We start from the raw sequence: 16,800 nt of genomic DNA, 5'->3' as shown, positions 1-16,800 counted from the left end.
GTGTCTTGGGGTTGTTAAAAAATTTGGGGTGGTGATGAACACACAATGCAATATTCAGATGATGTATATAATTGGACACACACACAATTTTTTTGATGTTTAGAAAAACAGACTTTGCTTCATCTCCTTGGAGTGCAGTCTGGTACCCATGTGGATGGAAACAGGACTCTGCTGTAAGAGGCAGCTGTTGCTGTTCTGTTTTCATCAACAGCAGGGTGGGGGCGGGGCAGGATTCTGGCTCTCCTATTATGCTTCTTCCTCTTCGCTGTCAACAGTAATTAGAGATTGTCACCACTATCTCATTTCCAGGCTTCCTTAAATTGCATTTGTGGGATTAGCTGCAGAGACAAACAGACTTAGCCCGTCAGAATACAAAAAGACTAAGTGGTCCAAAGTGGGTTATAAGCTCTTTAAAAATAACAATCACATAATTTTTATGAGAGAGAGAGAGAGAGGAGAGAGAAGTGTTGATGTGAGAGAAACATCAATTGGTTGCCTCCCACACGTGCCCTCTGGAACTTTAGCTGCTGTCTGTGGGAACCCTGCCATCCATAAGAAGAGTAAAAATTTAAAATAGAAGAGAATTTAAGAAACCTCTGTGACATCATCAAGCTAAACAACATCAGATCATAGGGGCATCAGAGAGGGAAGAGAGATAGCAAAAGAATGAGAACCTATCCGAGGTAGCAACCTTAAATGCCACCCTAGACTGGATGAATTTAATTGATATTTTCAAAGAAATTCACCCCACAACAGAATATTCAGTCTTTTCATGTGCACATAGAACATTTTCCATGATAGACCACATCTCAGGGAAAAAAACCAAGTCTCAATAAATTTAAGAATTTTCAAATCATGTCAAACATCTTCTCTGACCACAATGGTATGAAATAAGAAATTACAAGAAAGAGTATGAGTTCATCCTCTGCCGTTTACTAGCTGTATTTCGCAGGGGGTATATTACTTAACCTGCATCTCACTCAGTAACTTGAATGGTGCCAAACACACTTCATAAGATTATTGTGAGGATCAAAGACAATAAGTTAAGTGAAATATAGCAAGCATTGCCTGTCACATAGTAAAAACTCAGACAGTAGCTATGATTGTTGTTATAGTGTAATCAACTTTGAACTAATGACTCAGAAGAACATAGACTTAGAATCTTAGAATCAGACTGGTCAACCAGTCCAACCTACCCAGGAATTTTTTATATATTATTCCAACAGATTCAGCCTTTGTTTAAACTGTCCTGGTGACAGGGAACTCATTAGAACCAACTGAAGCACCTCCAATTCTTTGAAAGTTTTTCCTTATTATTAGGTTGAACCATATGAAATTTGTTTGTAGGTTAAAATAATCAAACTATCCACAAGTTCTAATAAAATTTTCCTTTCTTATACTCTTTTCTGTTACTTTACTTCACTGTCTACTCTTCTTCTCCATGACAGTCATTTAGACGTAATGAGGAATCAGTGGTGTACAAGATAGGCTTAGGCGTAGTTCCTGCCTTCATAGAGGCTTGAGTGCTTGTCAAAGAGCCAATAAGAAAACAAGCAATTATGTATAATTTTCAGTCTCAAGGAGATAGAAGAAAAATCTTTCAAGCAAAGAGCTTAGCAAAACAAATTTCCAAAGAACAGAAACATGAGGAATTGAGAGTAGAGAACAGCATTGCCCAATAACTTCCTGTGATGATACAAATATTCTATATAAACACTGTCTGATAGGATAAAATTAGCCACATGGTTATTGAGCACTTGAAATAGGGCTAGTGTCATATGTCTCAGGAAATGTAGTTTTAATTTAGCTTAATTTTAATTAATTTAAACTTAAGTAGCCACATGTAGATAGTGCTACCGGACTGGGCAGGAGAGGTATGGAATAAGAGGAGACAGGGATTAACATGACCAGATATGAGTTCTGGAAAGAGAATTCTGGCTGTCTTGTGGGCAGAGATTGGAGATGGGTAAAGACAGTGGTCTTGCCTTTAGGAATTGCTCTATATGGGGAGAGAAGGGAAAAAAGAAAAGTGACTTAATAATATCTCAAATAAATAAGTATATAACTAATCATACCTAGCCAGATACAACACTCACATATACATTTATAGACCATGCACATGGTATTTATTAATAGTAATGATCCACATTTCTTGCCTTTTCCCCTAATTGCTCAGAATACATTTAACTTCCAAAGTATTTCTGGGTATCCCCAGGGATACCTGAACTCACAAGTCTATCATTGGAGTATCCATGGAGCATCCACCCTATTTTTCCTCCTCTCTGCATATTTCATTCTGTCCCTCTCTTGGCCCTTGCCACTGAGACTATTTTTGAATGTGATCATGGCAATGACCCTGATACTCCCAAAGCCATTCATTCTAAGATGCCAGAAAGATTCCCTGTTCTCTGCAGCGGGAGGGAAAAGTCCCATGTCAACAAACTAAGCCACATTGATTTGACTCACCCTCCCCTTGATCCTCAGAGCACTTTCTTTAACCAGCTCTTTCAGGCTACCTCTCCACTCCCTTTAACTCCATTAAGTGCTACCTATGGTCAAGAGAAAGCAAAACAAAATGAGAGAAGCAAGTCCCCAGGAACTGCCATTGGGTTCCTCCTAAAGAATTTGTCTCCTGCCACAACCGGTTTGGCTCAGTGGATAGCGTTGACCTGTGGACTGAAGGGTCCCAGGTTCGATTCCAGTCAAGGGCATGTACCTTGGTTGTGGGCACATCCCCAGTAGGGGGTGTGCAGGAGGCAGCTGATCAATGTTTCTCTCTCATGGATGTTTCTAACACTCTATCCCTCTCCCTTTCTCTCTGTAAAAAACCAATAATATATATATATATATATATATATATATATATATATATATATATATATATATATGAATTTTGTCTCCCTGACTCTAGAACCAATACATCCCCAGGCATGCACACCACGACCCTTCACGTGCTTCCTGACACACACCACATGAAAGCACACACAGCCCAGGCAACAGACCTCAGCTCCTCACACTTCAGCTAATATCCACACAGGCTGAATTCCCCTCAGGACCAGCCAGCACCATCCTACTCCATGTGTGTTCCTGCAAAAGAAATGGACAAAGAAGCACTAAGCAATCACTGCCCAACGGCCAGTACAATGTGGGCGGGCTGGAGCAATGGCATAGCATAAGGCGAAGTGTGTGGACCCTATTGTGGTGCCAGACGGACCTGATCCAAATCTTAGCCCGGTCACTTCTAACTGCCTGGCCCGGGGCAGCTTACTTGGCCTCTGTGAACGTCGGTTTTCAAACCTATGACACGCCCCCGTTATGAAGGCAGTAAGATTGGCGGTCGCAGGAGCACAGCGCCTGGGGCCCAGCAGGGCGCTCAGGAAGTGGGAGCTCCTACTGCTCCGGGGGCAACGGAGCCCTGAAAGCTCCCGCGGGCGCTCGGGCCTTAGGAAGGGGACGCAGCATGGCGGCCAGAGCGCTCCTCATCCTCACGCAACCGCATCTTGGGATGGGGTTGGATTCCAGCCCAGAGGGGACCTGTGAGGACACTGACGCGAGACGGGAAGTGAGTTGGTCAGGGTCCCCCCGCAACTTAGTGACAACCAGGACACCATTCCGCGTGCGTCCGGAGGGCTCAGCCGGTGCTCGCCCCGTCAGGCCGCAGCCGCCAGCAGCCAGGCCGCTCCGCACCTGCGCTCTCGGCACCAGCGGTCCCTCCGGACGCGCGAGAGGCAGAGCATCCCAGGCCTCTCCCAGGGACAACTCCGCGCGGGCCCGCCGCCATGGCAACGCGCGCCGGGTGAGGACCAGCTCCTCCGGCCCCGCCCACCACGCAGAGGACGCGGACTGCGCCCGGGTCACGTGGGGGTGTGGGGCCTGACAGCTGCTTCCGGGTCAGGCCGGGACGCCGGGCTCCGGTGCCCGCGCTGGGAACGAGGCCGAGCGGGTCGGGGCGCGGGGACCGGGCCGAGGCCGAGCCGAGCGGCTCCGCGGCGGCGGCCGGGAGGGGGGAGGACGGCGCACAGAGCTCCCGCCTCCCGGGCTGAGGGGTGAGTGGAGCCGGCGCCGCCTTCTGGGGGCCCGCGGCCCAGGCGCCCCTCGGAAGCCGAGGCGGGGCCGGGGGAGCGGCGGGGGACGGGCCTGCCCGGGAGGAGGGCGGGCGGCCTGGCGGTGGGCGCCGCGGGGGCCCAGGCTGGAGGGGCGGCCCGTGCGAGCTCCCGAGAGTCGGAGCGCCTCCTGGGCCCGGGGCGTGTGGCGGGGAGCGGCCGTGGCCGGCCGCGGTGGCGAGGCCTCCGGGCTGCGGTCTCCAGAGCAGGGACCCTGGTCCCCGATCCGCTGAAGCCAAAACCAGACGGGCGCCCGCGTCCCCGCGGAAGCCCCGGCGCCAGGCCTCCCCCAGGGCGAAGGGGGCGGCAGAGTCGCCGTGCCCCGCGCTGGGGGGTGCGGGCGCGGGGCCTGGGGTCACGGGGCCTGCGGGGCCGGGCCTCTCCGAAGGGCTGGGCGCCGAGTCCTGGACTTGCGGTGGCTGCTCACCTGCCGGAGGCCGCGGGCCCCGCCGAGGCTGCGGGGGAGTGCGTGCTCTGGCGAGTGGAGCCAGGCGCGTCGCCCCTCCTCCGGCCGCTGGGAGCTCCCTTTGGCTTCCAGGAGTCATGCTGCGCGGAGATTTTGTGCAGCAGCTGAGGACTGTGGAAGCATCCAGCCCTGGGTCCCGAGCCGTCAGACCCAGATCTCTGGAGTAGGAGCTTTCAGACTTTTCTTTAAAACCATGCTCCTAGAGAGAAGTGCATTTAGTATCACGATCCAGCACGTACCTACGTATGAATGAAAAGTTCCACAAAGCAATGTTTATCCTTCTTACATGCGATGCAGTCCAATAATTTCTATTACATTTCATTCCTTTAATTAAAAATGCTAAATTCACTAAATCGATTTATGGGTCCCAAATTGCAGTTTGAAAACTCCTGTCTCCAAGGCACATTTCTTTGGCTTCAATGACTGCCCTGTACTGTCTGCTGCTAGCGAGCAAGGATGGTTACCCCGCTTGGATCCTGAGGGTGTTGGGGAGGGACCACCCAGCTGTAGTTGACTGCGTCATTTGTTTAAATATATGTCATGTAGCATATTTGACTGCTGTTTTGTACCGTAATCTTAATCATTGATGCCTTAATTTGATTGATCATTTGATGAAAGATGTGAAATAAGCATGTTCTTTAATTTTCTCTATCCTTTGCTGTGTCTGAGAAATAGGAGAGGTCTAGTTTCATTGAGTTGACTTATCCCTACAACCTAGTAAGGTAATTTTATTTTAATGTTACAGTGCTGTAAGCATACACTGGTTTCCTTCTCTGCTACTTAAAGAAATATCAAGCTGAATAATTAACATATTGTACTAGAGCCCCGGTGCACGGAATTCATGCATTGGGGAGGGGGCATCCCTCAGCCCACCTGCACCCTCTCACAGTCCAGGACCCCTCAGGGGATGTCCGCCTGCTGGCTAAGGCCCAATCCCGGGACCTTGCTCCGTACCAGTCGTCTGCCTTCTCCTTAGCATCAGTCTCCGTACTGCTCAGCTGCCCTTAGTGCTGCCATGGAGGCGGGAGAGGCTCCCAGCATCGCTGCTGCGCTTTCCGGTCATGAGCCCGGCTTCTGGTTGAGGGGCATTCCCCCTGTGGGAGCACACTGACCACCAGAGGGCAGCTCCTGTGTTGAGTATCTGCCCCTGGTGGTCAGTGTGCATCATGGCAACTGGTCATTCTGCTCTTTGGTAGATTTGCATATTAGCCTTTTATTATATAGGATACATCTACATAATTGAATGTATATGGTTTTGGTATATATTTTAAACTTAAGTATAACTTTGAATCAGGTAACATCATTATCCCCCCCCCCCCCAGGAAAATGTTGTTTTTATCTGTTCATAAATCAGTGAGGTCCTTATATGATAGTATTGTAACAAACATTAAAGAGTGTTGGTGACCAAGTGAGAAGCCTGCATGTGTTGCTTTTTTTAAAGTTCTTTTAAAAGTTGTCACACAGCCTATTGCTACCGGATGTTGAGTGTCAAATGATGTTACCTGATTTCAGTAGGTCAATTTATAGGGCATATATTTAAGACCAGTTTAATGGTGTTAATTTTTGTTGAGGATGCCTCCATATTATTTGGAACATGGAAAGCAAAGGCCCAGACATCAGGGAAAAATTGCTCAAATTAAACTTCATCAGTGGGGCCACAGTAGATGCCTTAAGAAAGATGCTTATCATCTTTAAACTTTGTATGTTGTAAAATACATCTTTCTTAACTACTTATTGACTATATCTTGGTTATTGATAAGTGAACTGTGTGTTGTCATCCTTTAAATTATCTTTTAATCAGATAAATGGTTGTTTTAAAATATTTAGCTCTAAAACTTTTTTTTTTTTTATGGTAAGTATTTGAAACATGAAGGAAGATTCTCATTATTATTTTTTTTTTTCTGGGAATTTCAATAAACTGTTGTGGAGAATTTACCCTGGTGAATGTGTGTACTTTTTTATAGTTTTCATTTCTTTTGAACCTCAGACTTCTAAATGATCTTTTCCCCTTCTAATTTTTGCTTCTAAACTGGTGAGTTTGGAAATTCAAATCTTACATTGTTAGAACTTTATGTAAAATAAGATTCTATAGCTCTGAGTACTGTTCTTTATGTATAACTAGAGGCCCAGTGCACAGAAATTTGTGCACTCAGAGGGGTCCCTCAGCCCGGCCTGTGCCCTCTCGCAGTCTGGGACCCCTCGGAGGATGTCCACCTGCTGGCTGAGGCCTGCTCCCCGGGGAATCGAGCCCAAGCTGGCAGTCATACATCCCTCTGGCAGCCCAGGAGCCCTCAGGGGATGTCCACTTGCCAGCGGGGAGCAGACCTAAGCTTCAGTCGGACATCCTTAGTGCTGCTGAGGAGGCGGGAGAGGCTCCCGCCACCACTGCTGTGCTGGCAGCCATCGTCCTGGCTTGTGGCTGAGCAGAGCTCCCCCATGGGAGTGCACTGACCACCAGGGACAGCTCCTGTATTGAGCATCTGCCCCGTGGTGGTTAGTGTGTGTCATAGTGACCGGTCATTCCCAGTCGTTCTGCTGTTAGGGTCAATTTGCATATTATCCTTTTAGTATATAGGATAGAGGCCTGGTGCATGGGTGGGGGCCAGTTGGTTTGCCCTGAAGGGTGTCCCGGATCAGGGTGGGGGTCCCGCTGGGGTGCCTGGCCAGCCTGGATGAGGGGCTGATGGCTGTTTGCAGGCTTGTCACACCCCCTTCAGGGTGGGGGTTCCCACTGGGGTGCCTGGCCAGCCTGGGTGAGGGGCTGATGGCTATTTGCAGGCTGGTCAAGCCCCCCCACCCAGTGGGAACCCTCACCCCATGGAGGTTTGGCCAGCCTGGGTGAGGGGCTGATGGCTATTTGCAGGCTGGTCAAGCCCCCCCACCCAGTGGGAACCCTCACCCCATGGAGGTTTGGCCAGCCTGGGTGAGGGGCTGATGGCTGCTTTCCGGCTGGCCACACCCCCTTTAGGGTGGGGGATCTCCACTGGGGTGCCTGGCCAGTCTGGGTGAAGGGCTGAGGACTGTTTTCAGGCTGGCCAAGCCCCCCTGGCGACAGAAGCTCCCAGCGTCTCCTTTTTTTCTTTTTTTTTTATTCTGGGATTTATTTACCTTCTATAATTGAAACTTTGTAGCCTTGAGTGGAGCTCAGAGCCGGCCACGGCGGGCGGGAAGCTTGGCTTCCTCCATCACTGGGGCAACCAAGCCTTCTTGCTCCAGCTCTGTGGCTGCTGGTCGCCATCTTGGTTGGGTTAATTTGCATATAGTCTCTCTGATTGGCTGGTGGGAGTGGCTTAAGGCATATCAAAGGTACGGTCAATTTGCATGTTTGCCTTTTATTTGTGTAGATATGTATATATGTATAATATATAAATTACTAATATTTTTTAGTATCTAAACTATGCGATATGTATTTTGGCAACTCCGAGGCCTATTGACCGCTTAATCATGGGCTGCTTTTTGAATAAATGAACTCTCCATATTTTGAGCCTCATCAGCTGTAATAAGAAAAAGTTCTTAAAAGCTAATATGAATCTGACAGTGATACAAGTTGTACTGAAGGGGTGAAGAAATCATTTAGCTGTAATTGTTGCCTTTGCCCTACATGCAATTAAGCATTAAAAGTTACCATTCCTCCTGTTTTTAACTTTTTCACGATCCTGTTTTGACTCTTATTTCTTTGAGATTAGAATGGTAACAGTCTAACTACTCCCATTGTCTTATTCTAGGTCTGTATGATCTTGCATAGCTTCAAAGAATGTTGTTGTCCTTTATCATTTCCTTCCTCAAAACCATTAGCAGCTTCCCAGTGATGGCACTGTATAGGTTGGCACTGAGGTCATTCCACATCCTCTGCTGTTCTTCTGACATGTTTTCCATTCTGAAATGCAAATCCTCTATTTTCACAAAGTGGTTTACTTATCATACCTTCATTTACATATAACACTAGGGAGCTGGTGCATGAAATTTGTGCATTGTGGGGTGGTGTCCCTCAGCCCAGCCTGAACGCCCTCCAATCTGGGACCCCTTGGGGGTGTCTGACTGCTGGTTTAGGCCTGAACCGGCAGTCGGACATCCCTCTAACAGTCTGGGATTGCTGGCTCCTAACTGCTCGCCTGCCTGCCTGCCTGATTGCCCCTAAATGCTTCCACCTGCCGGCCTGATCGCCCCCAACTGCCCTCCCCTGCAGGCCCAGTTGCGCCCAACTGCCCTCCCCTACTGGCCTAGTTGCCCCCAACTGCCCTCCCTGCTGGCCCAGTAAGCCCTAACTGCCCTGCCTTGATGGCCTGGTCACCCCTAACTGCCCTCCCCTGCTTGCCATCTTGTGGCAGCCATCTTGTGACCACATGGGGGCGGCCATCTTGTGTGAGGGTGTGATGGTCAATTTGCATATTACCTCTTTATTATATAGGATTATTCCTGAAAGTCTGCAGGAAATGTCTTTCCTCATGGAAACCTACTTACTTTTATTTCGTGACTGATGACTCTTCTTTCTTGACGTCTCTCTTTTCTGTACTGTCTGCACTGCTTTTCTTGAATTGCTTTGTATTGTTTGTGTACCTTGTTTTTACCCTTTTAGATTGTAAACTCATAGTAGACAGGAAGCTCAGATATCTTTGAATCTCTAGGACACCTAGCACAGGGTTTATGAGGGCTTGGTTCCTGGATCATGTGACTCAGAATTAACTGCATTTATGGTTAAATTGTAGCTCTCTGAAAATTGTGCCCTAGACTTACTGGATCAAATTCTAGGTATGTGACTTGCAATTCTTCTGTTCAGTAAAATTTGAGCATCACTGACCTAGCATCACTGACCTAGCGTGTACTTTAAGGTACAGTAGGTACATTCATATAATTTTTGTTTCAAGTGATATCAGTGAACTGAGCAACCAGTAGGCTGGTTTACTTTTTTAGGGCTTTGGAGTCAGGCAGCCTAGATTTGAATCCTGTCTCACTAGCCCTCTATAATAATAAAAGCATAATATGTTAATTAGACCAGACATCCTTCTGGACGAAGCCGCGGCAGCAGGGGCCAAGGCAGAGGCAGCTGCTGCGGAGGTGGGGGTGGAGAACCTTGCATGAATTTCGTGCATCAAGCCTCTAGTCTGACTATAACATTTCTGCCTTAGTTTTCCAATCTTTAAATGGGATTAATAATAGTACCTTTCATCAGGATGTTGTATAATTGAACATATGTAAAACAACATAATACAAGACACATAATAAAACTCAAAAGATTGTATCTGTTTTTAAAAGGATGATCAGCCTGCAATGGTCATTGAAGTAATGAAAAGTGAGCTAGGTTCCATGCCAATCATTGTTAATTGCTTTGGTTATCAGATAGTGGGCCTATATATGTGGTGTTTTAAGTCATAGAGGTGTTTTGCTTTAGGATTTTGGTATCAAATTAGCATGTCAGTTTTTTTCCTCTTCATCGCCCCATTGCCTGAAGGATAAAGTGCAAACTTTTCAACAGAGAGCTGCCCCTCAGCACCTGGCCCTGCCAGCCATCTTCCTCTCCAGCCCTCTTCCCACACAATCCTGGCAGCAACGCCACATTTCCCACTGACACGTATTTGGGCCTTTCCATGTGCTGTACCCTAGGGAAAGATGTGGCTCTCTGCTAAGACTCATCCTTCGTGAGGAGAGTCACTCCGTGGTGTTCTCAAAGGGCTTTGTACATTCTTTGTATCACCTTTGTGTACATCTGTCTTCTTGTGGAGAGAAAAGGATTTTGTCCTAGGATATGTTCCCAGTACATTTTAAATAATCAGTCCACCTCTGTTAGAGGTGGGAGATGTTTAGTTGTAATTTGACTCAGATAAGCTTTCCCGTGTGTTTGGAGTTTTCTACTCTCAGCTTTCATTGTGACTACTATTATTGACTACTTACCACATGACAGGCACAGCTAGATGTTTTAAAAACTTTAATCTTCACTATGACTCTATGAAATAACTATTAATAGCTCCATTTTACAAGTGAGGAAATAGGCATAGAGAGGTAAGTAACTTGCTCAAATTTCAATGTTGATTCATAATTGAACTCAGGCCACAGTGAAGCTCACGCTCTTAATCATAGTATTCTTCTAAGAACAGGAGATTTAGGTCTGGCCAGTTGCTCAATGGTTAGAGTGTCACCCTGCACACCAAAGGATCACAGGTTCCATTCCCAGTCAAGGGCATGTACCTGGGTTGCAGGTTGGATTCCCAGCCCTAGTCTAGGTGCATGGGGGAGGCAACCAATCCATGTTTCTCTTTCTTTTCCCCTCACTCCCTTCCTCTCTCTAAAAACCAGTGGAAAAATATCCTCGGGTGAGGATTGACACCAAGAAGAGATTAGGAGATGAAGCAGATGACAGGCTGCTGGAGCTCAGGTTGTGCCTGTGTGAAGCCTGGGCTGACTGGGATCTGTTATTGGTACTTTAGAGACAGAGTATTTAAACTAAAACTCTTCTTAGATTAATGCTTTTCCAGTGGTTTTCAATAGTCCCTTTCCATCCTGTCATACTCCTGATTGGAATACTTGATTTTCATTTCATTGCCAGAAGATATTCATGTTTATTCTCAGTAAAATTCACTTTTTCATTCATCCAACGAGTATTTGTTGCCATGTGGCAGACACTGTTCCCTGTAACACTGGACCAGACTGATGGCTCCTGCTTTTGTGGGTTCGGTTCTGGGGGAGAGGGACCTAGAACCAAGACAAAGAGAAGTGCTGTAACAAAATGAAAGAGGGTGAGATGATGAGTGATGGAAAGTAGCAGTGGTGCTGTTTTTGATGGGGTCCTCAGAGACAGCCTTAGTGAGAAGAGAGCCTTTCTGTTTAAGTTTGAGGCTTAAAGCTGAGATGAAGCCAGCTCAGCCAAGAGCCAGGGAAAGAGCACGCATCCCTGTGAACCCACTGAGAGGCGGGCGTCACCCGATAGGCGAGGGAAAGAGTGGAAGAAGTAGGGTGAGAGGTAGAGAACAGATTAAATGAAGTCCTGAAGACTGTGATAAAGAGCTTGCGTTTTTTCCTAAGTGTGAAGGGAAGCCATTGGAGAGTTTCAAGGACATGATTGGACTTAAATTTTGAGAAGATCACTTGGCTGCTTTGTGGAGAATGAATTGTGCAGTCCTGAGTGAGAGGCTGATGGAGGCTTGGACCAGAAAAAGTGATGAAGATGGAAAGAATTGGGGTGTTTAGAGGTAGTTGATGGGTCTTGCTGATTAATTACATGGGGTGTGAGAGGAAGACAAGTCGAATATGACTGATGATAGGGACTGGTGGAGGAGGAGCAGGTTTGAGGAGGGAAGTAAGAGTTGTGTTTGCTCCTGATTACACATCCCCACCCTCCAAAGATACCATAATCTGAATTTTGTACTTCTTATTCTCTGACTTTTCTTTATAGTTTTTACCACATGTATGTGGCCCTATACAATATGATGATTAATTTTCTATGGGTTTGAAATCTTAATAAGTGGGATTGTGTTGCACTTTTCCTCCTTGTGATTAGTTATTTTATTCATTCTCCAGGAAGCAGCCCTGGGGAACTGTCAATTGTTAATTTCCACCCTGTGTAACTTCATCTTCTGAACATAACACCATTATCCAACTGCCTGTTATTGGATGCAAGACCCTTTTTGTTTTCCACCAGGACTTTGTAATTTCAAAACACACTGCTGTGGACATTTTTTGCTTTTCTCCTGGTCACCCGAGAAGAATTGCTGTGTCACAGGGAGTGTGCGTCCAACTTCACTGGACAGTGGTCCCTTTTCTCCAGCACTTGGTGTTGTCAGAGTTTGTAAATTTTGCTGATTATATAAAATGGTATTTCATTGAGAGTTTAATTTTTTTATATTGGGATATTACTGAATTTGAACATCTTTCATACATATTTATTAATCATTCAAATTTTATCTTCTGTTAAATACTTGTTCATGTCTTTTGTCCATTCTTCTGTTGGGTTAGTTGCCTTTTTCGTACTGTTTTCAAGAGTTCTCTATATTAGTTACATGTGTTGTGAGTATCTTTTTCCAGTTGCCTTTTTAAGGGTTTAATGTCTTTTTCATGATCTAAAGTTTTTCATTTTCTGGTCAATTTTTTCTTTATGAGTTCCTTTTGTGTTTTGTTTATGAAATATTTTCCTATATCAAGATCTTGAAGTTCTTCTATTAGAAACATGTAACTATTTTCTTCTTATAAGGATAAAATTTGCCTTTCACATTTTATCTGGGGTTGAGTTTTTCTAAGTTGTGAGGTGAGGATTAACTTTGATTTTCCCCACATTGATAGTCACTGTCTTGAGACCAGTTATTGAGTAGTTTAGCCTTTTGCTGTGAGTCTCTATGCCACTTCTTGCCGTATTACATCCACCTGTGTCTGGGCTGCCTTTTCTGTTTCATTGATCTGTGCCCCACTGGCCCCCCACCCCCCACCTCATGCTTTTTTAACATGTACAGTCCATGCTTGTGATGTTTGTTATTCATGGTACATATGTAAAGTTGCCACAAATACTGAATTAGTGAATCTGGAACCATTGCTCCCAGGGGAAATACACAGTTAGGTTCCTGCCAGCCTTTGGTCACAACATTTTCATCAACTGATCAATACAAACCTGGTTTTATATGTGTTTCGGGTTAAAGTAAACATCTTGTTTGATATATATTGTTAATTGTTAACTTTGAATTTATAGTGAGCGGCATTATAGTTCATGCCTAAATAAATTTAATATGTATTTTCTGTATGAGGCTCATCACAGCCTTCTTACACGTAGGAACACTAGATGACACTTTAGCACTACATTTGGGGCCATTTTCAATAGTGAAATCACTTCAGAAAATGCACAGAAATACGGAAAACATGGCACTGAAAGATCGCGGAAAGGACACTTGTGTACAGGCTGAGACGGGAAGGCGGAGTGCCATCTTGTTCTACCTCAGCTGGAGCGCACATCGGGCTACTCATATTTTTTGTTGCTTTGGGAGTATTTGCAAATGTTCCAAGTTTTGAATAAAAATGCTCCAAATATTGCTTTTTGGATTGCCACGGATGCTAGTGCGCAGGTGGCTCTGCAGGTGAGGGACTTCCTGTTAATGAGGTTCGCCTTTACTATGAAATCTTGGCGGCGGGGGGGAGGGGAGTTTTTCAGAAAACCATTAATTTTAGCATTTCCCTTCCCATTCATGTTGGGAAGGGAAATGCACACACACCTTTACGATATTTTATTTTCAAAGAGCAGTTTAATGCAATGAATCTCTCAAATACTATGTTCTTATTGACAGATGCCATTATTTTAAAAAAGAGACTCCTTTTTTGTGAATAATTTGTGATGTTTGTAATCATGATATTGATACCTAGTTCATAACTAAATGAGCTAAGAATTTTAGGAAAGAATTGCAACTCTTAAAATCTTGAAAACAAGTCTAAATATTAATCCCTTATTCTGATTTCTGAGGATCATATTATCTCATAGATACTGTTAATAACTTAAGGCAGTGGTTCTCAACCTTCCTAATGCTGCGACCCTTTAATATAGTTCCTCATGTTGTGGTGACCTCCAACCATAAAGTTATTTTCGTTGCTACTTCATAACTGTAGTTTTGCTACTGTTATGAATTTTAATGTAAATATCTGATATGCAGGATGTATTTTCATTGTTACAAATTGAACATAAAGCATAGTGCTTAATCACAAAAACAATATGTCAATATATATGTGTCTTCCGATGGTTTTAGGCGACCCCTGTGAAAGGGTCGTTTGACCCCCAAAGGGGTCGTGACCCACAGGTTGAGAACCACTGACTTCAGGTATAAGTTTTGGAAAGGCAAGTGCCTTTTGGAGGTTGTAATTTAAATGTTAACGCTATAGTTCCTCATGAATTAATGACATTTCTCCATGTGAACATATAGTAAAGGAGTCCAAGAAAAAAATGAAGATCATAAATCAAATTTCCCTTGAAATGCATTTATTGAGACTAATTTATCCCTTACTCACTGTTTGGGAGCCTCCAGTGAATTGCTGGTGTTAATTTGATGAGTGTGCTGAGAAAGTAAGAACCAGAAATTTTGGACTTTCCCTATGCTTGTTTTTTACATACTATATATTTTATTCATTAATTTTTAAAAATATTTTCCATTGTGGTAAAATATATATAACAATATGTATCATTTTTTTAAAAAGATTTTTATTGATTTTTAGAGAAAAGGAAAGAGAGAGAGAGAGAAATGTTAATGTGAGAGTGACACATCAGTCAGCTGCCTCCTACATGCCCCTTACCAGGGATGGAGCCCATAATCTGGGCATGTGCCCTGACTGGGAATGGAACTGGCGACCTTTCAGCGTGTGGGATGACACCCAGCCAACTGAGCCACAATGGCCAGGGCTCATTTTTATCATGTTTAAGTGTAGAGTTCAGCGGTATCAAGTACATTCACATTGTTGTACAATCATCACCACCATCTATCTTCTTCAGGATTTTTTCATATTCCCAGACTGAAACTCTGTATCCATTAATCAATAACTCCCTATTCCCCACTCTTCCCGGCCCATAATTCTACTTTCTGTCTCTATGAATTTGATTACTGTATGATTCCACTTATATGAGCTATATAGCTCATATAAATTAATCATACAGTAATTGTCCTTTGTGTCTGGCTTATTTCTTTTAACAGTGTCTTCAAGATTCATCCATGTGTTAGCATGTATCAGAATTTCCTTCCTTTTCAAAGCTGAATAATATTCCATCATATTTACATAGAACATTTTATTTATTCATTCATATGTCCATAGATATTTGGGTTGTTTCCATCTTTTGGCTATCCATACTAATAAAAGGGTAATATGCTAATTAGACCAGACATTTTCCAGATGTCCTTCCAGACAAAGCCACGGTGGCGAGGGGTGAGGCAGAAGCTGTTAGGGGCGATCAGGCCAGCAGGGGAGAGCATTAGGGGCGATCAGGCTGGCAGGGGAGCAGTTAGGGGCGATCAGGCTGGCAGGCAGAGGTGGTTAGGGGCAATCAGGCAGGCAAGCAGAGTGGTTAGGGGTGATCAGGCAGGCAGGCAGGTGAGCGATTAGGAGCCAGCTGTCCCGGATTGAAGAGGGTGCAGGCTCGGCTGAGGGACTCCCCCCATGCATGAATTTCATGCACCAGGCTTTTATATATCTATAATAATAAAAGTGTAATATGCTAATTAGACTGGATGACCTTCCGGACAAAGCCAGGGCTGCGAGGGAAGCCGGGTCCCAGGTGCCAGAGGGAAGCCAGTGCTGGCAGCTGGGGGAAGGAAGGCCTATTCTTGCACAAATTTCGTGCATCAGGCCTCTAGTATATTTATAAAAGCCTAAGCAACTATTACGACTGAACGACCAGAACAACTGGTCGCTATGATGTATAGACAACCAGGGGGCAGATGCTCAATGCAGGAACTGCCCCCTGGTGGTCATTGCGCTCCTACAGCAGGAGCACTGCTCAGCCAGAAACCAGGCTCACAGCTGGCGAGCACAGCTGAGGCGGTGAGAGCCTCTCCTACCCCTGTGGCAGCGCTACCAAGTAGTGGGGCTGGGAAGAGTGGCAGTGGAGCTGTGCTTGGCCCTGGCTTGGGCTCCTCCCCGGCTGCCTGCCTCTTTGGCACTGCTACACCCCGCAGGGGGATTTCAGACTGCTGGGGATCGGGCCAAAATTGGCAGTCCAACATCTCCCGGGGGGTCCCAGATTGTGAGAGGGCACAGGCCAGGCTGAGGGACCCCACCCATTTACAAATCTGTGCACCAGGCCTCTAGTTGTGAATAATGCTGTTACGAACACTGGTGTACAAATATCTACTCAAGTCACTGCTTTCAATTCTTTTGGTATATACCCAGAAGTGGGATTGCTGGATCATATGGTAATTCTATGTTTAATTTTTTGAGGATCTGCCATTCTCTTTTCCATAGCAGCTACACCATTTTATATTCTCACCAGCAATGCACATATATTAATCTGTAGTTACTAAAGTATCTATTGTTTTGAAGTATGACATAAATTATTAATTCTTGCATATGAAATACACTAGAGGCCCGGTGCATGAAATTCGTGCACAGGTGCAGTCCCTAGGCCTGGCTGGCAATCAAAGTGTGAGTGCCTGGCATGGAAGGGCAGGTCCTAGCTGACCTCTGGGCCCTGGGCAGCACCTGTGCCCCTGGGCCCCCGTGCACCCCCTCCACCTGAGTCAAGGCACCCGAGTCCCCATGCGGAGATGGGGTGAGCACGGC

At 45.5% G+C, this 16,800-nt stretch overlaps 1 protein-coding gene and 1 long non-coding RNA gene across 2 annotated transcripts in view; one reads left to right on the top strand and one right to left on the bottom strand.

Annotated features, from left to right (window-relative positions):
• Positions 1 to 71: 71 nt before the first annotated feature.
• LOC118678268 lies at positions 72 to 4,695 on the bottom strand. The gene is made up of 3 exons (XR_004974836.1): positions 4,531 to 4,695; positions 3,003 to 3,087; positions 72 to 338 (listed from the first exon to the last, which is right to left on the bottom strand). It is a non-coding gene; the product is annotated as an uncharacterized LOC118678268 (long non-coding RNA).
• Positions 4,696 to 11,575: 6,880 nt separating this feature from the next.
• The window catches only part of LOC118678267 (tubulin-specific chaperone cofactor E-like protein), a 199,848-nt gene continuing 194,623 nt past the window's right edge, over positions 11,576 to 16,800 (top strand). The window contains exon 1 of the mRNA XM_036353715.1: positions 11,576 to 11,753. The gene's annotated coding sequence lies outside the window, so the exon portion shown is untranslated. The remainder of the gene's footprint in view (positions 11,754 to 16,800) is intronic.

This window comes from Myotis myotis, unplaced genomic scaffold, assembly GCF_014108235.1.
Source record: "Myotis myotis isolate mMyoMyo1 unplaced genomic scaffold, mMyoMyo1.p scaffold_m19_p_20, whole genome shotgun sequence".
Taxonomy (NCBI): domain Eukaryota; kingdom Metazoa; phylum Chordata; class Mammalia; order Chiroptera; family Vespertilionidae; genus Myotis; species Myotis myotis.
This window is presented reverse-complemented; position numbering and strand designations above follow the sequence as displayed.